This window comes from Hibiscus syriacus, unplaced genomic scaffold (genome assembly GCF_006381635.1).
Source record: "Hibiscus syriacus cultivar Baekdansim isolate YM2019G1 unplaced genomic scaffold, ASM638163v2 tig00110788_pilon, whole genome shotgun sequence".
Lineage (NCBI taxonomy): Eukaryota > Viridiplantae > Streptophyta > Magnoliopsida > Malvales > Malvaceae > Hibiscus > Hibiscus syriacus.
The window spans coordinates 1,358,203-1,379,553 of record NW_024062863.1 but is presented as its reverse complement, the minus strand read 5'-3'; positions in this window follow the sequence as shown (position 1 = coordinate 1,379,553).

The window sequence follows — 21,351 nt, the reverse complement described above, 5'->3', positions numbered from 1 at the left end:
GTCACATGGTTCCAATTATACCATGACGACAATTTCTTTTCTTTTTTATTTCATTTGAAATAAAAGATAGGGGGGTCCGATATTCTCCGCCAAACATTATGTTTGCTTTTAATGATAACAAACATGAGTGAAGCTTTCGTCCTCCATGGTCTAGGTTTGTTTGATAAAGGTAGTGGGTCAAATTACTCAATAATCCAATTCTTTTTGGCCCATTGAAAAGTTCCTATGTAATTCAATCATCATTGTTTTCATTTTTATAAAAGTTTATATAAATTAAATTGTTGGTGTTGTTATTATAAGAATGTATTAGAATAGATTTTGTTTTTTCAAAACAAATTTAATGAATTATGTAAATTTATTATCATGTTGGATTTTAAAGGGACTTGAAGGGAAGGGTTGTAGATCTAAATTGTGAAGTTTATGGTATTTTTTTGGTAAAACGGACTTCAGATTTATGTTCAGAAAGTCAAAGAGAAAACTAAAAATTGTGAGGTCTAACAGTTCAACGACGACAGTTGGTGGTGATTGATGATAACCGACGACGATAATAAATGGCAACTGATAGGGACTTTGATTGGATTAAGAGGTTAAGTTGATATTCTATCCAAAATCCAAGGGTTAGATTAATATTTTATTTAAAGTTTAGGGTCAAATTAGTATTGTGTCTAAAATCTAGGGGTCAAGTTGAAATTTAATAATTTTTATTAACGAATCACACCATCAAATTAACTACTGACCGTAATATAATTAATCGATAGTGTAAGTATTCAAAACATTAATTTTTCATTAAATCAATGACCACAATAAAACAAATTGAAAACCAGAAAAAAAAAATCATCGATATAGTTTACCGAGTTTTATACACGGAGTAATAATATTTTCACATTATATTATATTGAGGATAAAATTTGAAAATGGTTTTTTTCCGCAAATACTAAATATAACCTTAATCTTATCTAGAAGCGAGATAAAAGAAAATTATAAGAGAATGATAAGGAGTGTTTCTAGAAGGTCTAGAACACGTTATTTACGAAAATAGGAAGAAACAAAAATAAGTAACTTGAACAACCAAACAAATATATTTGATTTAGTATAAAATGATTTAATAGTTATATTATAATTATGATGCATTTAATATTAATATATAATTTTAAATGATATAGCAAATACTTTGAAATAAAACAATAATAATGTCTTTCCCTTGAATATTTTTAAACTGGTAATTATTATTTATAAATCTTTTAAACGATGAAATCTAAAAATTATTAAATATTTACTTTCAATTTATGATTACTAAATTAATTGAAATAAATTATCAGATAATTATTTTTTATTAAATATATTTTAAATAATGATTGGTGAATTGAATTACAGTGATATGGTAGAAATTATATAAGATATTATACTAAATAGTTAATATATTTTTAATAAAAAAATAAAGAAGGGGGACTACATTCCACGCGTCTTGAAAAGTTGGACTGTTGGAGCAGGTAACAAAGAAAACAATTCTAGGCGTACTTCTAACAAACACGAGCAACATGACCAAATATAATGAATATGCAAAATAATTTTCTTATAATACTAAATTAAATTTATTTTATCGATTTTTTAAGTTTTAAATATAATTATTTATAATAGTGTTGTATAAAATAATTTTAATTTAAATAATATTTTCAAGTTATATACCATATGTCGGAACCGTCTTTCGGTTGGGCCCCGGAATTGGGCTTCGACTTGAAAAATGTAGTTTGGAGTCGCCACCGATCACTTTAAAACGAATTTAGGTGGGTCGGACACCATCTTACCTGATCTGCGTTGTATCAGAAACGTGTCGAGTTCGGGAGTCGGTTACGGTCAAGGAAGGATTAGCACTCTTGAACCACCCTTTCGGTACTATGTAATTTCCAATTGTCTTTAATTAAGAAAGTTGTAAATCTAAATTAAAAGGTAAAATGACGATCCAAATTACTTACCTCCAACCGTTTTGAAAACATACCCTTAAAGAATCAAGGAAAACGTTAGAAAAACAAAGAGTGATAAATTACAACATAATTAATATGGAGATAGTAAAACCGAAATGAAAAAATAGAAGATAAAATAGAATAAGATGAATAAAGAAACAAAGATAAATAATAATATGAGAAAAATAAATAAATCAATAAATAAAAAACAAAAATAAAATAAGGTAAAATGAACAAAAACGAGGGAAGATATAATATATATATATACATTTGCTTGTAGATTTTTAAAAAAGGAAAAAAATAGAAACAAAATATTAAGAAAATGATGTGTATATATATAATATAACATATAAAAAAGTATTAAGAAACAAAGTAAAATATGTATATATATATATAATATATATAAGTAAATAAATAAAATAATGAAAATACGAGTATGTAAAAACTAAAATAAAAGTAATCATAACGATAACCAAAATATATATATAAGTATTATAATATAATATATAAAATAACAGAAAATTAAAAAAAATTAAAAATAAGGACCAATTTGTAAATTAAACAAAACTGGGTGATATAATTTCAATTATTTCGAAGAGAATCTGAAATTACAGGGGTAAATTAAGGCCATCATGAATGAGGGGGACCAAATATGAGATTAACCCATTAAAGCGCAGAAACGCGCAGATCCTTCCCGGGTCAGGGTCGACACGTGGGTCACCAGCTTGGTCCATGGGCTGAGTATAAAACTTAAATTTTTTAGAGAACCTTCATTTGTTCTCCTCTTCACGCGGGTGTAACCCTCCCTTTCTCTCATTTCTCTCTGGCTTGTTCATGTGGCTTGATGAACAGCCACCGTCTGGGTTCTTGATGAACCCAGAAATCGTCCGTCGCCGCCTCGCCGCCGTTCATCGGCGGCAAATTCAAAAAATTTTGCTTTTTTAAAACACCTTTTCCCCCTTTCCTTCCGAATATCAAAACGGCCTCGGGGCTAGATCTACAACATTAGACCTCGAACACGCCCTTAGTCATCGATCACAAATTTTTTGTATATTCGAACCAACACAGTGAGAAAACAAAAGCCACACCAACATGCAAGCCTAACAGCAAAAGAAAGGTAAGGTTTTTTCACCTTTGTTACCTTCGAATTTCCGCAAGAAAAAAACTTGGATTGTTCTGAAGTTTGCTTGAAATTTGCTGCCTTTATTTTGTATTTTTTTTCGTAGTTCCAAATGGATTTGCTTACAGATATTTATAGGAGTAAAAATCTTATTTTTAGATGTGGTTACAGAGTCCTATTCTAACTCTATTTGTTGGTTTGTTATCTCTATGAAACCCACACGCCGAGAAACCCGGAGCACGTTGCCACCAGGATGAGGATTCTCCGAGAGCCGCGCGAGGTTTTGACTTGTCCAGGATATGCGGCACTCTAAGGGAAAAAAGCAGAACCCTATATGGCTCATATTGTTGACCGTTGGATCATATCTGGATCCAATGGTCGAGGCACCTGACGGCTGGGCAGTAGAGATTTAAGGTTAGGAAAACCCTAACTAACTTGGACGGGTTCGCCTATTGGGCCATTGTTGGGCCACTTGTAATTTGGGCCTGACATGAAAACAAATGTAAATGTTGGTTTAATAAAACGAAAATATTTTTTATATATATGTAATATATATGTGACGTGTATATATATATATATATATATATAAATATATGTTTATAAAAAAACATTGTGTCTACAGCTGCCCCTCTTTGCCCATAGTCGTGTAACGGGGATAGGGCAAAGATTAAAAGACACACTTTTCGTCTATATCGAATGTCCTCCATCGTAGAGTTGAAATTCGATGTTACGACTAATATATCAAACTGAAATATGAGATGACTCCCTCGTCATGAAGTTGGGTCCATCTGTTTGTGAAGTTGGAATTGTATATGGCCCCTCCGTCGTGAAGCTGAGCCTGAGAATTGGATATCCTTCGTCGTGAAGTTGAAATCCAATTAAGTTGTATTGTTCCGAGTCCAATATCCTCCGTTGTGAAGTTGAAATTGGGAAATTGTTGATTGACAACCAGCGGTCCCTTCGTCGTGAAGTTGAACTTGCGTTGTCTGGAGTCCAATATCCTTCGTTGTGAAGTTGAAATTGGGAAATTGTTGATTGACAACCAGCGGTCCCTTCGTCGTGAAGTTGAACTTGCGTTGTCTGGAGTCCAATATCCTTCGTTGTGAAGTTGAAATTGGCTCTGAAATTGTTTATTGACAACCAGCGGTCCCTTCGTCGTGAAGTTGAACTTGCATTGTATGGAGTCCAATATCCTTCATTGTGAAGTTAAAATTGGTTCTGAAATTGTTTATCGACGACCAGCGGTCCCTTCGTCGTGAAGTTGAACTTGCATTGTCTGGAGTCCAATATCCTTCGTTGTGAAGTTGAAATTGACTCTGAAATTGTTTATCGACAACCAGCGGTCCCTTCGTCGTGAAGTTGAACTTGCGTTGTCTGGAGTCCAATATCCTTCGTTGTGAAGTTGAAATTGGCTCTGGAATTGTTTATCGACAACCAGCGGTCCCTTCGTCGTGAAGTTGAACTTGCGTTGTCTGGAGTCCAATATCCTTCGTTGTGAAGTTGAAATTGGCTCTGGGTAAAACCTGAAAAGATATGCATATATGCGATGTTATGGATGTCATGCTCTTAGGTGTGCCTAAAATGCATATGCAACATATGTTATTCTGGGCTATGGAGAGAAATCTCGATCTCCGGTGGCCTGTCATTATTGACTCTTGGTTCTGAAATCTTGAAGTTCTGATCTCTGATCTTGAATTCTTCAAATGTGTAAAACTGATGTGCACATTCTATTTTTTTCTTGATTCGGGAGGTGCTCCTCAACCATCTCAAGTACGTGCATGAGCCTTGATCGGCTTTTGGGTACCTGTACTTTTCAATGAATCTTTGTACAGTAATATGCGATTATCTTTTGCAAAAGTAAATAAATCATTAGGTTTAAATCCAATTCAAGATGCGCCGAAGGAATTGATTTTGAGGAAAGATTGCCTTTATTCATAAGGGAGAAGAAGAACAAATAATACATGACGAACATTATAGAAAATGAATACATGGTAAGGTGTAACTGAATGTCTCAGATCTCGATAATGTAGGCACTTCTGAGCTGAAAAGCCGTTTGGTGACCTTGAATGCAGCCTTTGCCAAAGGATCTTTGAAAATGCGACAACGTTCAGGAGAGTGCAATATTTCTCTGATTTATTGAGTTTGTAGAAGATTCATGTGACGGGATGTTTCCATTGTTAATATCCAAATCGCCCTTTCCGGGTTTTCAACTTGGACACATCCTTGGTTGCAAGATGCCCTTTGCGGGTTTTCATCTTGAACCTACCTTATTTTCCTTCATTTCGTTTTTTTTTCTATTTTTTTCTCTCTTTTTTTCAACGTAGGATGCCCACTCGGGTTTTCATCCTAAGCGAAGTATTTCTTGACTGCATCCGAGTTGATGGGATGTGGCAGTTCAGGTCCATCCATTTTAGCCAGGACGAGGGCTCCTCCGGAGAAAGCCTTTTTCACAACATAAGGCCCTTCCCAATTTGGCGTCCATTTTCCTCGGAAATCCTTCTGGACTGGCCAAATCCTTTTTAGCACTAGATCTCCTTCGCGGAACATTCTCGGGCGCACCTTTTTGTCATATGCCCGGATCATTCGTTTCTGATAGATTTGACCATGATTGATGGCTTTCAGTCTTTTTTCATCTATCAGATTAAGCTGATCATATCTGGATTGTATCCACTCTGCATTGTCCAGTTTGACTTCTGTCAAGACCCGGAGAGACGGAATCTCGACTTCAATGGGCAGCACTGCTTCCATTCCATAGGCTAGTGAAAATGAAGTTGCTCCAGTCGAGGTTCGTACCGAGGTTCGATAAGTGAACAAAGCAAAAGGTAACTTCTCATGCCAATCTCTATAAGTTTCAGTCGTTTTCTCCACTATCTTCTTAATATTCTTGTTTGTTGCTTCTACTGCTCCGTTCATCTTTGGTCTATAAGCAGTGGAATTGTGATGTTTTATGTTAAACTGTTCACAAGCAGCATTCATCATCTTGTTGTTCAAGTTTGTTGCGTTATCGGTGATAATCCTTTCAGGTAGACCATACCGACATATAATTTCTTTCTTCAGAAACTTGCAAATAGTGGATTGAGTGACACTGGCATATGACACAGCCTCTACCCATTTCGTGAAATAGTCAATTGCCACGAGAATGAAACGGTGACCATTCGAAGCCTTCGGATGGATTTGCCCGCTAACGTCCATGCCCCACGCAGAGAAAGTCCATGGTGACGTCATTACGTGAAGCGGATGGGGTGGAACATTTATCTTGTCTCCATAAATCTGACATATATGACATCTTCTAGCATAGTTGATGCAATCGCTTTCCATTGTGTACCAAAAATATCCGCATCTCATTATTTGTCTTGACATCATATGTCCATTTGCATGTGCTCCACAAACTCCCTCATGTACTTCTTCCACTATCATTTTTGCCTCTTCAGCATCGACGTACCTCAACAAGACTTGATTATGGCTCTTCTTGTATAAAACCTCTCCGTCAAGGACGTATCCAGCTGCCAACCTTCTAAGGGTTCTCTTCTCGGTTTCAGTGGTTTTTTCTGGATAACTCTGATGCTTGATATACTGCAGAATGTCGTAGTACCAAGGCTTAATGTCTTTCACTTCTTCAATTTGGTAACAATGAGCGGGGTACTCATACGACTGCATATTAATTGGCATCATTTCAGACTCCCCACCAGCCTTGAATGTGGCTGCCAAGGTAGCTAAAGTGTCAGCCATCTGATTTTCTTCTCTAGGCACGTAGTGGAAGGTGACTTCGTCGAACTCTTCGAGCAGATCCAGCACTAGTCTCCGGTATGCTAACAGTTTTATATCCTTAGTTTCCCATTCTCCTCGGAGCTGATAGATTACTAAGGCTGAGTCACCATACACCCGCAAAGTCTTTATATTTTGCCCCAATGCAGCCCGAATTCCCAAGACACATGCTTCATATTCTGCCATGTTATTGGTGCAATCAAAGTTTAGTCTGCTGGTAAATGGGTAATGACTCCCTTCCGGAGAGATCAGGATTGCCCCGATGCCGTGTCCTAATGCATTTGATGCTCCATCGAAATGCATTCTCCAGGAGCTGTCTGTTGAAGTTTCTACTTCTTCTAAAGATATGGCCATCAAGTCTTCATCTGGGAAATCAAAGTCCAGCGGCTCATAGCTCTCACCAGTTCTGCTTTCCAAAAAATCGGATATGGCACTGCCTTTTACCGCTTTTTGGCTCACATATTCGATGTCGAATTCAGACAAAAGCATTTGCCATCGGGCTAACCTTTCGGATAGAGCGGGTATACCCATCATGTATTTTAATGGATCTAACTTGGAAATCAGCCAAGTAGTGTGATACAACATGTATTGCCGGAGTCTTTTTGTAGCCCAGACCAGAGCACAACAAACCTTCTCAATAGGATGATATCGGACCTCGCCATCGGTGAACTTCTTGCTTAAATAATATATGACTCTTTCCTTCTTTCCGGACTCGTCATGTTGACCCAGGACACACCCCATGGAGTTCTCGAATATGGAGAGATACAAGAACAGAGGTTTTCCTGGGATAGGGGACATCAGGATAGGAGTGTGAGATAAGTACTCTTTTACCTTCTCGAATGCAATCTGTCAGTTTTCATCCCATGCTCCAGGGCTGTTTTTTCGGAAGAGGCGAAAGATTGGATCACGCTTGTCGGTCAACTGAGATATAAACCGAGCTATGTAATTCAATCTTCCTAAAAAACCTCAGACCTCCTTTTGTGTTCGTGGTGGAGGTAGACTCTGGATAGCCTTAACTTTATCAGGATCAACCGCAATGCCTTTTCTGCTGACTACAAAGCCTAATAGCTTCCCGGATGTCACCCCAAAGGTACACTTGCTAGGGTTCAGCCGTAACCGGAATTTCCTCAATCTCTGGAAGAGCTTTCTCAGATTCTCGACATGTTCATTCTCAGTTTGTGCCTTGACAATCATGTCGTCGACATAAACTTTGATCTCTTTGTGCATCATGTCGTGGAACAGGGTCACCATAGCTCTCTGATATGTTGCCCCAGCATTCTTTAATCCGAAAAGCATCACTTTGTAACAGAAAGTTCCCCACATCTTGATCTGATTGTACCCCGAAAATCCATCCATGAATGAAAAGTAGGTGTTCCCGGCTGTGTTGTCTACCAGAGTGTCTATGTGTGGCAGAGGAAAGTTGTCCTTAGACTTGCCTTATTAAGGTCCCGGTAATCAATACACATGCGTACTTTCCCGTCCTTCTTTGGCACATGCACTATGTTGGCCACCCACTCCGGATATTTGGCCACTTGAAGAAAACAGGCATCACACTGCTTCTTGACTTCTTCCTTGATCTTAAGGAGCATTTCTGGTCGCATTCTTCTCAATTTTTGTTGCACAGGTTTGAATTCTGGTTTGATTGGCAGTTTGTGAACTACCATATCTGTGTCTAGTCCCGGCATGTCTTGATACGACCAAGTGAACACATCTTTGTATTCCTGAAGTAAGACTATCAGGTTTTGTCTTGCTTCAATCGAAAGAGTTGTGCCGATTTTAACCTCCTTTCGATCCTCCTTAGTGTCCAAATTTAGGATTTGGATCGCCTCCTCATGTGGCAATATTTGCTTTTCTTCTCTTTCTATCATTCTCAACAATTCAGTAGGCAAGTTGCACTCCTCTTCATTATCGCATTCATCAAATTCCCCGAGACAAATGGTTGATTCAAGATCCACCTCCGGATCAGGATCATCAGTGCCTACATTATCGTTATCTGAGGACCTGAAAGGGGGAAAAAGTGTGCATGCATGAGAGGATAATATCCCGCACGGAACAGTCAAAAATTAACTTTGAGAGTAACTGAAAATGAAGTACTGGAATGAAGGAGATAGATAATGAATTCAAAAATAAAAGAAAAGTTTGTTTGTCATTGAAAAAGAAAAAATGCATCTTTTATTAAACTTAAACAAAATGTTTATTCACCCTTACAAAAGATCACCTATTGCCCTAGGTATAGGCAAATAGGGATAGTTCGAATATTACTCTGAAAGACTCTTGTAAATCACAGGTAGTTCTTCCACCGACCAACTGCTAGGCACGAAACCAGGTGGCAGAGGGCATATTCCGGATCTATCTCCGTTGTCAACATCTTCTGTGGTCACGGCATTGATGTTCAGATCTTCCAGAGCCGCTTCTAACTTAGATATGGTGGTCTCAAACACATAACCACCTGACTTGAATATTCTGAAAAGAGGCGGGAATGTCATAGGCTTCCATTGGAGTCCGTTTCCAGTCAATCTGGCTAATCTTCTCTCCCGGTTCTTTTGGATCTCCTTTCTCTTTTCATGATAACTGGGCTGAAAACCGAGCCCAAACTGGTCTAATTTTGAAATCGGAAGGACATGATTAATCATTCCTTGCAAATATTTCCCAAAACCTCTTCCAGTCCTGGCGCCTCGGCCCAAGGTTTACTTGATCTCCATCTTTGTGCATTTGGAGAGTCGGGGTCTTGGAATCTTCTTTCTTTCCGCCACGAATGTGGCATTCACAAACTCCAAGGAGCGGAACGAACATTCTACCGCTTCCTCGTCTACTTCGATGTATGGAGCCTCCGTGGTCACGCTTGCCACGATATCTTCCTCAGCGTTGATAATTACTAAGGCCCCGTCAATAACAAATTTAACTTTTTGGTGCAACGTGGAGGGTACTGCACCTGCTTGATGAATCCTTGGCCTTCCCAAAAGACAGCTATAGGACGACATGATATCCATCACAAGGAACTCAACATCATAGGTGGCTGGTCCGATAGTCAATGGTACCTCGATCTTTCCGATTACCTCTCTTTTGGTCCCATCAAATGCTCGGACCACATTTTGACAAGCTCTCATATGAGAGGTATCTATTGGTAGCCTCTTCAATGTAACCAAAGGCATCACGTTCAGGGCCGAGCCATTATCGATTAAGACGCTTGGTAAAACGTGCCCCTTACAGTAGGTAGTAATGTGTAACACCTTTGTTCGGCCTCTTCCTCCGGATGGAATCTCATCATCTGAAAACGAGATGAGATTATCAGCTTGAATATTGTTCACCAGTCGATCCATCTTGCTGACTGGTATGTCTTGTGGTACGAACGTTTGATTAAGGACATTCAACAACGCTTCTCGGTATGCTTCCGAGTTTAAAAATAGTACTAGCATTGAAGTACGTGTAGGTAAGTTGTGGAGCTGTTCTACAATGTTGTACTCAATGTGCTTCAAGATCTTGAGGAACTCTTTAGCTTCTTCCTCCTTTATAGGTTCATTGACAACTAGCACATCTTATTTGAATGACTCAAGTGGTCTTTGCCCAACTTTGCTATCGCATCCTTTGGAAGTACTCACCTGGCATTCGTACTTCTATGGTACTTGCCGATTGTCCTTGTATTGAAAAGGTCGAGGTGATGTGATTACCACCTTGGCTGGTGTTGTTACCGTTATACCTGCCTTAGGGGTATCAAAGGACTACCCCTACCAAATCTTCTGTCTGATGATTCTCCGGTGGCACAAACATCTGCTTCCAAAGAATCTTGAATTTCTTCGTAAAACTCCAGCTCTTTCTGGTCCATCATGAGTTGGACTAACGATCTGAACTCTGGGCAATATTGCACTTTATGCCCTTCTTTGTTGTGGTAACAACAATGGTTACCATCTTCATTTTCTGTCGTATCTGGATATGGTGCAAGAAGCCCTGCCTTCACCATTTGGCTCCATACCCAAGCCAAAGGAGATTTGATCTCCGAAACACTCGATTTAATTTTCCTGCCCCATTCGGTAGTAACGGCATTGATTCCTGTCTCCTGATGATTGGGCAAGGGATTCTGGGCGACGTTTGGTGCTCCAGAGTTGAAAGTGATCCAATTCTTGTTACGTATTCATTGCACAAGTCTCTTGAATACGAGACAACTTTCAATCGAATGCCTCTGCACACCGCCATGGTATTCGCATTGAGCGTTCTCGTCATACCATTTCAGGTAAGGGGGCTTTATTGGATCCATAGGATAAGGCGACACTGCATGAGTGTCGAAGAGCTGTTGGTAAAATTCTTTATACGTCAAGGGAATGGGGTCAAACTGCTCCATTTCCCTTTCCCTTCTTGGGTCCCTCTGGTTCTATCTAGAAGTACCGGATGGTACAGCTGCTGTGGAATTTGAACTTGAGATCGTAACCCTCTTGTTGACGTTGTAGGTGTTCACATTGTTGATCTCTCGCTCTTTGTTTTTCATGGGAGGCTTTTTACTAGAGTCTCCTCCCTCAATCTTTCCTTGTTTAATGGCCAACTCGATCATTTCACCGGCCATGACTAAATCTGAAAAACTCCCCGACGTGATTGCTACCAAATGCCCGAAGTAAGGTGCCTTCAGGGTCTGTACAAACAGCTTTCTAGTTTCCTTTTCATCCAAGGGTGGATGAACTTGCACAGATAAATCCCTCCATCTCTGTGCGTACTGTCGGAAACTCTCATTGTGTTTCTTCCCCAGGCTTTGTAACATAACCCGGTCTGGTCTCATATCGTTGATATGCTTATACTGCTCCAAGAAAGACTTGGCTAAGTCTTTCCACGTCTTGATATGAGTTCGACTAAGCTGGTTGTACCACCGAATAATTGAACCGGACAGACTCTCCTGAAAGCAATGGATTAGGAGTTGGTCATTCCCGCCATATCCTGTCATCTTTCGACAGAACATAGTGATATGGGCTGAGGGCAGCTGTTCCCGTCGAACTTCTCAAACTCATGAACTTTAAATTTTGGTGGAAGCACCAAGTTTGGAACTAGGCTCAGCTCTATTGCATCCACTCCATAATAATCATGGTCTCCCTGGACCATCTTTATTTGATCTTCTAACATTTTTATCTTTTCTTTCATCTTTTTGGCTTTATCTTTCTCATCAAAGTCTGGGACATGATAATCATCCGGATGATCATCAGGGATGATCGTAGAAGTTTGTACCTTCACAGCAGGTGCAACTTTCGCTTTGGTAACGAATGAGTCCTCGGGTAATGCAGCTTTCCCTTTAGTAGCGGATGAGTCCCCGGGTAATACTCCGGGTGAGATAACCACTTTCGGGGTTGGTGGTATGGCCACCCCCTCGGAAGAAATGCCCCCTGATGCACTAGCTTGCTGTAGACCCGACAACTTGGCTACGATTTGGTCGACCAAGGACTCCTGATTTTTCTTGATGGACTTCAGAGTACTTTCACTGTTCTGAGCCATCTTATCTTCTAGTTCCTTTTGAAGTCTTGCCATGTTCTCTTCGATCTTCTCCATTCTGGCTTCCATTTGTCTCTTTTTTGCTCGAGTATTATGCGGGTGATGTGTATCTGATGCTTGCGGTGGTAAGCTCGGTGTCTGAGACATGTTCTGTTAGTTAATACGAATGTAAAAACATGGAAAATAAAAAAAACATGAAATATAAAAATACAAAATATACAATGTATGATGTATGCAATTTGGAGGCTTTGATCCAGAAAAGTGTTCATTATTATAAATAATCCTTATTCAGACAAAAATGTTTTATCTTTTTAGAGACATAAAACAAATTAAAGGTACATTCAGACTAAATCCTCTAGACCCCGAACAGCTTCCAGTAGGTTGACAAGTCTTCTGCCTTCATCTGTCACTGGTTGAATGCCTTGTCAAACCACTCCAGCTTCCCTTGCCAGGCCGTGAAGATGACGGGCTGCTTTTTGCACTTGATCCAGGAAATCTCAGATGGTTGCATCTCGGGCCCTCACCCTTCGCTGTGCTTGCTCCCAACGGAAACGCCATTGTAATCCTCCGTCGAAAGGCACTATCTGCAACTCGTTTGCTTGTCTCTTGAACCCATCTACAATAGTTTCTAACTCAGCTATTGTCTTGCCATCTTTTTCATGCTGTTTTTCTAAGTCAGCTATCCGAACTCTCAAGCGCTAGTTCTGATACTGACTATCTGCCAAGCGTCTTTGGGCAGTTTTCATATGTTCCTTCCAAGCTCTCTCATCAGGCCCCTCGAACTTCCTTTTCAGGCTATGAGCTTCGTCTTTCTAGTATTCGGAAGCCACTTTCAACTTGGAGTTATCTTTGACTTTATCTTGATACCCCTTTCTCAGGTCTTCGAGCTCAAAACGGACTCTTTTATGTTCTCTTTCCAGTTTATCTGCTCGATCTTTCTGAGAGTCGGCCTCTAGCTTCCACTGATAGCGCTCAGCTTCAAGTTCCTTTATCCTCTGCTTCAGCTCGCTATTCATAGCTTCAAACTTGGTCTTGGCTATCTCAAGCTCAGAAGGGACATGCCTGAGATGTTCTTCCATGGTACGGGTGTCCTCACAGTCTGGCACCGGAATATTGTCATTTTTCCTCAACCTTCGCCACTCCACATAATAAGGAGTAAGCATGTTTCTGGCAGCTACAACATCCATCCGGAATACTTTCCTCCATGAATCGGCTGCTTCTTTGATCATCTTCTTATAGCTGTCACCATGATACTCAAACTCTGACCTAGCTAATCCGCATGTTGCTGGGACAAACTGACGTGCCCCATATTGTCTAAGTGCTAATAACGGTGCATACCCGACTGCTCCCCAAAGTCCAAGTAAGATCACAGTGTCAGAATCACCACATCGGAAAAGAACGTCGCTGATGAATAACCAGGGGGCTCTCCAGACAATATCCCAGTCTTGAAGATGCGTAAAGACCTTCATCCATTTTTCTTTCGAAGCGCTTTCATGTCATTTCAAGGTGATGAACTCACCTAGAGGTGAATAGGTGGTGCTGAAACGGTGGTAGGCAACCCCGTTAGTCTTCCAGAAGTGGCTGTGAATCCAGACCTGAAGGAGCTGCATACACTCGGTGAATCTTCCTCCGCCAGTTCTTCGGCAATGGTTGAGAGATCGAAAGGTCTCAGCCAAGATGGCTGGTGCTGGGTTAACTCGTTTTGAGAGTTGCTCAAATAGTTCTACCACGGCAGCGTCAATGCACCCCAAAGCCTTCGGAAAGATAATCAAACCATACAGACCTAGTGCAAAAAGGTTTACAGTCTTCCACTCATCAGGGTGGTTTTTCATTAGTTTCTTTATATGGATCCACTCGATTCCTTCCCCGCTACCTTTGTGCCGGAGTCGATCAGTCACCCACTTTTCATCAACCCCTGCAATCCTGGCCAGTCCACTTTTGAAAGGCTGACTCTTAATATGTTTGATATATTCCCTTTCTAGTTTGATGCTTTCGCAGTGCAGTAGAGTAGTATACTCTTCGATAGTAGGCACCATGTCTTCCCGGTTAAAGGTGAAGCAATTATACCCCGGGTTCCAGAATTGAATTAATGCTCGGAGTAGGGGCTCATCAGTCTTGACATGGAGCAAGAGGGCGATATCACCATATCGTTGGCTGAACTTCTGCTTTCTGTCATTCTTCCAACTGTCCCAAATGTTTCGCAGTTCTTGGACATCATTCTGTTTCAGGCTAACAGCGGTGTGACTAACCAGCTCTGACACATAATTTCCCTGAAGACTGTCTCCCTTCTCTTTCTGAGTCTTCTCGGACCATAGTCGTGCCTCAGCGTTTTCAATCTCTTGTATTACAACACTTTTGTCCATTAATTCGAATTATTTTGTGTATAACAAACGCTTTTTAGGGATCAATAGCCTCTTGTAATGATGCAAATGCTAGAAAACAAACACAAAGGCAAAAACGTTAGTAAAATAAAAATACAAATAAAAAAAATGACGGAATGAAAAAGAAAAAAAATGGTTAGGGTAAAAAATAAAATCCTAGGTTTTGGAATGTGGTTTCGGGGTAGGCTCTAATTCTTTATGGTATCCCGGTTTAGGTTCTAAAACGGTACTCGAGTTCTCCTTGCCGGTGCCCCCTTGGGCTTGCCAGACCCTTAGTCCTAAACCCATCACAGGCTTGTGTGGACTAAGTTAAACTCGAGAGGATACATTCCCTTATGCCCGCACGGTGAATAAATTCACACGAAGACATAAGGTATATGAATCCCGAAGGCTACTTGCTAGGCCCGCACGGTGAATAAATTCACACGAAGGCGTCGCTTTTACCCCCACTTAAAATAGGGTTTAGAGCTCGGGTATAGAGCCTTAGATGAAAAAACTTTGAAGGCTGAAATCATGTGAAAACGATTAGTCCAACCATTTACTCGAAAATATAATCAAAAGTAAAAATGATCGAAATTTTACCTTAAAATCTAAACTTACCCTTTTCATTAAAAAGACAACTGGAAATTACCTTAGCCTGACTCACTTACCTGTCCCCAGCGGAGTCGCCAAGCTGTCGGAACCGTCTTTCGGTTGGGCCCCGGAATTGGGCTTCTACTTGAAAAATGTAGTTTGGAGTCGCCACCGACCACTTTAAAATGAATTTAGGTGGGTCGAACACCATCTTACATGATCTGCGTTGTACCAGAAACGTGTCGGGTTCGGGAGTCGGTTACGGTCAAGGAAGGATTAGCACCCTTGAACCGCCCTTTCGGTACTATGTAATTTCCAATTGTCTTTAATTAAGAAAGTTGTAAATCTAAATTAAAAGGTTAAATGAAGATCCAAATTACTTACCTCCAACCGTTTTGAAAACATACCCTTAAAGAATCAAGGAAAACGTTAGAAAAACAAAGAGTGATAAATTACAACATAATTAATATGGAGATAGTAAAACCGAAATGAAAAAATAGAAGATAAAATAGAATAAGATTAATAAAGAAACAAAGATAAATAATAATATGAGAAAAATAAATAAATCAATAAATAAAAAACAGAAATAAAATAAGATAAAATGAACAAAAACGAGGGAAGATATAATATATATATATATATATATATATATATATATACATTAGCTTGTAGATTTTTAAAAAAGGAAAAAAAATAGAAACAAAATATTAAGAAAATGATGTATATATATAATATAACATATAAAAAAAGTATTAAGAAATAAAGTAAAATATGTATATATATATATATATATATATATATATTTAATATAAGTAAATAAATAAAATAATGAAATAATGAAAATACGAATATGTAAAAAAACTAAAAAAAAGTAATCATAACGATAACCAAAATATATATATAAGTATTATAATATAATATATAAAATAACGGAAAATTTAAAAAAATTAAAAATAAGGACCAATTTGTAAAATAAACAAAACTGGGTGACATAATTTCAATTATTTCGAAGAGAATCTGAAATTACAGGTGTAAATTAAGGCCATCATGAATGAGGGTCAGGGTCGACACGCGGGTCACCAGCTTGATCCATGGGCCGAGTATAAAACTTAAATTTTTTAGAGAACCTTCATTTGTTCTCCTCTTCACGCGGGTGTAACCCTCCCTTTCTCTCATTTCTATCTGGCTTTGTTCATGTGGCTTGATGAACAGCCACCGTCTGGGTTCTTGATGAACCCAGAAATCATCCGTCGCCGCCTCACCGCCGCCGTTCATTGGCGGTAAATTCAAAAAAATTTGCTTTTTTAAAACGCTCTTTCCCCCTTTCCTTCCGAATATCAAAACGGCTTTTTAAAACAAATCGGCCTCGGGGCTAGATCTACAACAGTAGACCTCGAACACGCCCTTGGTCATCGGCCGCAAATTTTTTGTATATTCGAACCAACACAGTGAGAAAACAAAAGCCACACCAACATGCAAGCCTAACAACAAAAGAAAGGTAAGGTTTTTCACCTTTGTTACCTTCGAATTTCCGCAAGAAAAAAACTTGGATTGTTCTGAAGTTTGCTTGAAATTTGTTGCCTTTATTTCGTATTTTATTTCGTAGTTCCAAATGGATTTGCTTACAGATATTTATAGGAGTAAAAATCCTATTTTTAGATGTGGTTACAGAGTCCTATTCTAACTCTATTTTTTGGTTTGTTATCTCCATGAAACCCACACACCGAGAAACCCGGAGCACGTTGCCACCGGGACGAGGATTCTCCGAGAGCCGCGCGAGGTTATGACTTGTCCAGGATATGCGGTGCTCTAAGGGAAAAAAGCGAAACCCTATCTGGCTCATATTATTGACCGTTGGATCATATCTGGATCCAATGGTCGAGACACCTGACGGCTGGGCAGTAGAGATTTAAGGTTAGGAAAACCCTAACTAACTTGGACGGGTTCGCCTGTTGGGCCATTGTTGGGCCACTTGTAATTTGGGTCTGACATGAAAACAAATGTAAATGTTGGTTTAATAAAACGAAAATAATTTATATATATATGTGACGGTATATATATATATATATATATATATATATATATATATATATATATATATATGTTTATAAAAAAACAGTGTGTCTACACCATATATATATGTTTGTTTTCATATTTCATCTATATATATAAGATTTATAATGTTTAACATGATATAATATATTTTATATAGTTTTTATTAAAAATTCAAATGTAATTATTTATAATGTTATGGTATAAAAATGTTTAATTTAACTGATTCTCTCTAACTATACATCATATATATATATATATATATATATATATTATATGTACAATATTTGTAATGTTATTTAATAAATGAAATATCATCTAAAATTATATTATATATATTATAATGTTGTTTTTTAAAGAATAAATTTTGAATATATATTGATGGAAGTATAAAGAAGTCAAAGAAATGATGGAAAAATATTTTTCAAAGAGTATTAGTCCAATGATCAAATTGAATAATATGAAAAAATCGAGGGATTAATTTTTTTTAAATAAGAAAATTATTTTCAGAAAGAAATTGAACTAATATTCAAACGCGGTTGAGGAACATGTACTTCAAATTTGATAAAAATGAACTTAAAACAAATGATGAATTAAATAAACTACAAAAATAAGGATCAAATTACTTAGCTGTCAAGACGACTTCATTTTAATTTATCACTTTTTTAATTATTCAAAATTTAAAAATTAAATTCGAATCAAACTTAAAATCTGAATGAAAATTTTAAATTAATTCAAATAGATAGAATAACTCGAATAATTCAATTGGATGAACTTCAAAATAAATAAAAATATATTTTAAGTAGAATGAAGTTCGTTACTGAACCATGGTAAGAGGAGCATTTGCACAAGACCCTCTCTAGCCTAGGGTCCAAAATTATAAATTCACATATAATTAAAGAATGATAAATTATCTATTTACTCACTTACCTATTATTTTATTCGTGCTTTGGTCATCCAATTATTATTTTTTCAAAATCATACTTAATATTTTGGTCATCCAATTATTTTTCACATTCTACTTAATTATTTTTTTTTATTTTTCTGACAAAATAAAGAAGGTTAAAATTTAACATGTACCATCTTAAAAGAGGATCATGCTTGTTATGTGTAAGTAGTTGGGTGTTTAATAAGATTTTCTAATGTTTTATTTTTGAATTTTGATGTATTTATTAGGTGGTTTATTAAACGTAATAAAAAAATAATATACAAACAAATTTATTAAATTATGTTCTTTTGATTTTTTTTAACTAATTATTATGTTCGCCCCAGATTACCTTAATCTCGTAAATAGACAGAGTAGAATCTAATATTATGTCCTTAATTCAAATCTTGTAACAATATTTATATATGTGTTTGTGAGAGATTTGGTCATGTGTTTTTGTTTGTGCCGCTGCCATTGTGATGGGGGAAACTGTTGGTTCACCACGCATGTCTTTCAACGTGATAGAAATCGGGAAAATAGGGCTTCACATTATCTACGAGGTTTTAGTGTCGTGTTGGATCAACTTTCTTTCAAACAAGTCATCAAATTATACATAAAACACAATAAATAAACAATACTATTCACTCTGAATCAAACAATTTTAATAATCAAAGAATTTATTAATATTTTTAAAGTTTTTAATTCTAATATTATATATGTAAAGGTATAAATCTTGATTATCAAAAAGTTATGAAAGAAACTTTGAATAGATACTAGTTTGTATTTATCTTAGATTTATATGTAAAAAAAAAACAACAATTTAACCCTATTTAAGACATGAAGCTCTGTATTAATCGATCAGTTATATATGTAACAAATTTTATTTTTTATTAATAACAAAATTTTAATCTCGATAATTAAACTTAATCGATTCAATTATCTGAAAAAGTGTGTACAAATTTTTAAATTCTAAACTAAATGTTAACCAACAATAATAAGTTTATTGTTGAAATCCGAAGCAATGGCTCCCTAAATTGTAAACTCGATTTTATCCAAAACATGGCCAACAATATCTCCAAAGGGTGGTTGCATTGATAAGGTTCCAAAAGATTTTGTCTCCTTGGAGATAACCCCTTTATTTTTATTTTGAAAGGTTGACTAGAACCAAAAGAAATTCATCCGCTCAATTCCATTCACCAATTACAGGTTAAAACAATGTCAGAATGCTCTAATATCAATTTTTATTTTAAAAACAATATAAATGGTCATATAATAAAATAAACACACACTAAAAGGATAGATGGAAAAAATTAATAGTCTAGATCGTAGTAAGATCATATATATATATATATATATATATATAATTTTTTAATCATTAACATTACACCATATAAATATAATTGCTCGAACTCATTGTTCAAATTAGAGAAAGAAAGGTAGCACTCTCATCAATTTTATTAGAGAAACCTGTAACATTCTCGAAGAGAACCATATGAATGTATACAAGAGGAGGCAACTATGAATTGGTTAATCAGGAATCTAACAACCTTAAAAATTCAAACCAATCCAATTACCGCATAACCAACTACTGGTGCAGCACAAGGACCAAGCTACACTTAGTAGATCGTTACTCATTACATTCATGATCTCGAGGAAAATATAATATTTTCTTTAATTATTGAGATCATTTTATGAGTTTAAAAAGACGAAAAATTTAGAAAAACATAATCACGAGTAGTGAAACAAAATTCATTAGTATCAATTACTAGTAGTACAATAAATTTTTTTAATGGAGAATTTATATCTATCATAAATTTTTAATTTTTCCTTTCTTTTATTTCTTTATCAATTAAATTACACACTCAATTTTTTTAATTATATAAAATCTATATTCGGATTATATACCATACCCACCAGATATTAATTAAAAGATCTTTCTTTGAATTTTTTTTGCGATGGATATTTTTTTTTCAATCAAGTGGACATCGGTTCCACATGAATTGAAAAATGAGTGTGAAAATATATTATTCTGCCATCTTCTGTTTTTGATTAATAATGTTTGGGTTTTGAAATATGTTTGAAATTTGGCAAAATTTCTTCCATAAATAGAAATAATAATAATAATAATATATAAAACAGAAGTGACCTAACTTATCCTGATCAAATAGCATCTTCTTCTGCATCACAATTCCGGGTCAGAATATACCAAACATCTCTTAAGTCCAAGTCCATGTCGTTTTACGCCATCGTTGAGAAGTCCTTGCAAACGGGTCTTTGTCGTTTTGACTCGCTCCTAGAAAACGACTTCGCAATTCGGAATGCAAAAAATACGGATGTTTATATTGAGCAACACCAAGTCCTTGCAGGCATTGATTTATTGGGATTTTCTTAAAATTAATATTAATAAATTTTAAAATTCATAAATCTTATCTAGATCTAATTATGACCCAATATATCAATTGTTTGTATATTATAATTATTAAATTTATAATATCTGTGTTTGTACTTGTAATTAATATGTTTAGTTTAGTTTAGTTTAGTTTAGTTTAGTTTAGTTTAGTTTAGTTTAGTTTAGTTTAGTTTAGTTTAAGACAAAAGAGTAGTCGTCCCCCATTCCCTGGCTAAAGGGTCCATCTCCAAGTGTAGAATTTTCCAATGCTTTAATTAAAGTGATCATCAGATAAGGGGTGCCCAACTCCCCCCCTAAAGGCTTTAATTTTCATTCTTTAATTAAAGTGTTATCCTAAACCCAATGTGGATGTGCCACCCTCCATTCCATCATTAATTCTTTAATTAACTATTAATCAAAAGATTAATCTCCCCTTTTCTGCCTGTCCCTCTGTCCCCCCACTCCCATTACAATTTTCATTTCCTTTTCCCTTTTTCCCACTATTTTAAATATTTTTAAATAAACATTTTTAGGAAAAAATTAATTTTAATAAAACTAATTTATCAAATTTGTGTTTATGTGAAAAAGGAAGTAGTAACAAACACGTGAATAAGAACTTCAGTGACATAAGGTCGTAACAAAAAATAAATCCGATCCTCCACTTAACAAAAAAGTCACGCAACCTGCATGATAAGAAGTAACCAATTCTACCCAAGTTA